Below are 4,008 nucleotides of genomic sequence, written 5' to 3'. Positions count from 1 at the left end.
AGATGCCGCTCATTGCTTATGTTTCTAAAGGAGTTTAGAAACATTGGCAACATTCCAAGAACCTATTGGGTCACACACAAAGAACAAGTGGATGGAGATTAGGTTCATATGATGAACCAATTGGATTAGGATCATATGATGCAACAAAGATTGGATTCGGATTAATTCAAATTAGACTTATTGAGTTAGACTCAATTAGATTCAATTGTTGAATGAGTCTAATTTAAATTTTATTCATTGAGTCAATTTATATTAATGAATTGAGATTCATTAAATTAAAATTGACTTGAATCAAAGGTTGGATTTAACTCAACAAGGAAGAGAATTGGTCAATTTTGACTTGACCAAATGGAAGTTGAAACATCAAGTTTGACTTGATGTATTGCCACATCATGAAGGTTGACTCATCCTACATGGCATGACTCACCTTGCCACATCATCTCCACCTCATCAAGGTGTGCCACCTCATGGAGGTTACACATCCATTCCATTTAATGTGGCCGGCCACACTAATGTGGGTGTAGGTTTTGTTTTGTGCTATTAATGAGAATTCATTTTGGCATCTTCTTCCTTGGTTTCTTCCTCCTCCTTTGCTGCTGTTGCCGTGGATTCCAAGCAAGGTGAAGGTGAGTGAGTTGAGTTCCAAGAGAAAAGGGTGGAGTGAAGGTCACAAAGGAGGGTACCTAGAGGAGTGTATGAGATTCCTTTTAGTTTCTCTCTTTTCTCCCTTTTTAAATCCTACCCGAGTGCCCTAGAAAGTGCTAGCACACTTGTGGTGCTCTCTTCTCCATCCTTGAGTGTTAGAGAACACATCTTGTTCGTGTGGATACTTCTAGAGGATTGTCTACGTTGACAATCTCGAGATCCGGCGTACCTTGGACGAGCGGGATACGCGAAGGGCGCGCTTCAAAGGTATAACCCTTTTTCCATGTAGATCTAGGAGTAGATCTTGGTAGAAACTCGTATTCGTAGTTTTCAAAAATTTTCTTTGCAAGAATCGATTGGCTTTGGGGCTTTCGGGTTTCCGCGACGCAAAAACGCGGTTTTCGCGGCCCGAAAAACCCAACAGGTAGGGGCTGACGAGATCACATCGAAGCACTTGATTCATATGATTCCGGTTCCCATTCGTGAAACCAGTTTCTTTCGATTGAGGTGATGGCGGACGTGCAGATGGGGGAGACGGAGACCTTCGCGTTCCAGGCGGAGATCAACCAGTTGCTGAGTCTCATCATCAACACCTTCTACTCCAACAAGGTGATCTTCCTGCGCGAGCTGATTAGCAATGGCTCGGATGTGAGACATCGCTGGTTTCCACGTTGCTGCTCCCATTTTTTCCCCTATGTTTTCGTTGCTGAAGCAAATCGTGTGACTGCAGGCACTTGATAAGATCCGGTTCGAGGGTCTCACCGACAAGAGCAAGCTGGACGCCCAGCCGGAGCTCTTCATCCGCCTCGTGCCTGACAAGGCGAACAAGACGCTTTCCATCATCGATAGCGGCATCGGCATGACCAAAGCTGCTAATTTCTCTTCTCCGCACCTTGTTGGGATGCTCGTTCGAATGTTTGCGTTCACTGCAAGTAGTTCATCGTAATCCAACTTTTTGAGGGTACACCATTTTTTGGTAAATGACGCTCTCCAAATGATGGATCGGCGAAACCTGAAAACATGAAATAGCTAGAACATTGGTAATTGTTTTTGTCTTTGTAGATCTGGTGAACAATTTGGGCACTCCAAGCCGGCGCGGATGTGAGCATGATTGGTCAATTTGGTGTCGGTTTCTACTCCTCCTACCTGGTCGCCGAGAAGGTTATTGTGACAACCAGGCACAATGACAACGAGCAGTATATCTGGGAATCACAAGCCGGTGGTTCATTTACTGTCACAAGAGACACAGCCGGCGAGTAGCTTAGCCGGGGAACCAAAATCACCCTCTACCTCAAAGAGGACCAGGTACTTGTTTATCTTAAATAGTCTAGATTTTTAGCTGCTACCGTAGTTTTCTCAATTTCTCCCTCCAGTTAGCAATTAAAGATACAAATTGCCCCATCTTGTAGCTGGAATATTGGGAAGAGAGGAGAATTAAGGATCTGGTGAAGAAGCACTCGGAGTTCATCAGCTATCCGATCTATTTATGGAAAGAGAAGACCACCGAGAAAGAAATTAGTGACGATGAGGATGATGAGGAATCGAAGAAGGAAGAGGACGGCGATATTGAAGAAGTTGACGAAGACAAGGAAAAAAAGTCCCAGAAGAAGAAGGTGAAAGAAGTCTCCCACGAATGGCAGCAGATCAACAAGTAGAAACCGATCTGGCTGCGAAAGCCTGAAGAGATCACGAAGGAAGAGTATGCTTTGTTCTACAAGAGCCTGACCAATGACTAGGAGGAACACTTGGTCGTGAAACATTTCTCCGTAGAATGACATCTCGAGTTCAAAGCCATCCTTTTCGTGCCGAAGCATGCTCCGTTCGACCTATTCGACACTAGAAAGAAGATGAACAACATCAAGCTTTACGTGCCGGACGCTGAATGATGGACGCTGAATGATGGACGCTGAATGACCAAAAATGCCTTAAGGTACTTCTATAGATTCTTCCCAATAGTCTCCTTTGAAAGCTTCAGAAGTGGAGAAACAATGGACGCTGAATAATTTTGATATTGGGAAGCCCCTTGGAAGAGGAAAGCTCGGCCATGTCTACTTGGCCAGGGAAAAGAAGGTATGAAAGTCAACTCTGACAGATTTATCTAACACTTTTCTTAAACTAATAATATTGTCAAATTAAGAATGGTGAAAGCTTGAATTTCCAGTGTCGACCTCTTTAATTTTGTTAGCTTCAAGTGACTGCTCAAATGCATAGCATACTAGAGTTCGTTTTCTTGGTACGTTCATTATGTTATAACTGATTTCTTTGTGTCATTTTGGCGAGGCAGAGTAACCATATCATGGCATTGAAAGTGCTTTTTAAGAGCTAGCTAAAACAATCTCAAGTTGAGCATCAACTACGACGTGAAGTTGAGATACAAAGCCACCTCCGACATCCAAACATATTACGCCTATATGGTTACTTATATGATCAGGTTCGGCTCTATCTTGACTTATAAAGATTGTAGTAGGCATATTGAACCTAAATTTTGTTTATGCCACCTCAGTTGACCAAGATTTTGTATCACAGACTCGAGTTTACTTGATACTAGAATATTCAGCTAAAGGTGAACTCTTCAAGGAACAACAGAAGTCCAAATGCTTTAGTGAGAGGCGAACTGCTACAGTGAGTTCTTTGCAAACTCACACTAACGGTTATCAGTGTATGAGCTTTTATCTATTATTGCCAATGAAGGACTAACACTCTAATCATGTACCCATAGAATTTGCAGTTCCTTTCTCACTGTATGTACAAGTGTTGTGCATTTGCAAATTTAATGAGGCTAGTGTGTCTTTAAACTTGAACAAACGTTTTGATAATTTATAAGTTTTATGTGTTTTTTTAGAAATGCCTTAAGGTACTTCTTAATGAATTTTCCCATGTTGTCCAGGTACTTCTATAGATTCTTCCTCATGATATTTTTGTTTATCATGGCAACGTCTAGAAGTCTATGGCAGCCGATTCTGCTGAGGGTGGCCTCGATCCCATACTTGCCTACACTGCCGAAGCAGAGATCGAGCAGCTGCAGTGGTCTTCCTCCCAGCCCGACTGGGTTGCCATTGCCTACTCCACTAAGCTTCAGATTTTGAGAGTTTATTGGAAAGCAAATGGATATTAGAGCAGTAAAGATATTGCCTTTGACTCAGCACTTTTCATTGTACTACATCAAGATGATACATTGGATTTATTTGGATTAAATTAGGAGGAAATGTAGCACAATTACTCACTATTAGATTCTATTTACTGAACTGGTACCTGGTAGCACCCCACTCAATTGATTTCATAATTAGTGCATAACTTCATTTCATGTCCTATCATTTCTCTATTACACTAGGCTTTTGATTATTTTTGGGTTATAGTTTCCTT

The 4,008-nt window shown here is 42.0% G+C and overlaps 1 pseudogene; it reads left to right on the top strand.

The window, feature by feature from the left end:
- Positions 1 to 1,155: 1,155 nt before the first annotated feature.
- On the top strand, positions 1,156 to 2,531 carry LOC122050499 (annotated as a pseudogene).
- Positions 2,532 to 4,008: the final 1,477 nt, after the last annotated feature.

The sequence above is a fragment of the Zingiber officinale genome, chromosome 3A (genome assembly GCF_018446385.1).
Source record: "Zingiber officinale cultivar Zhangliang chromosome 3A, Zo_v1.1, whole genome shotgun sequence".
Taxonomy (NCBI): domain Eukaryota; kingdom Viridiplantae; phylum Streptophyta; class Magnoliopsida; order Zingiberales; family Zingiberaceae; genus Zingiber; species Zingiber officinale.
Note: the sequence above shows the minus strand (reverse complement) of the source record. Positions and strands in the feature narration are given on the sequence as shown.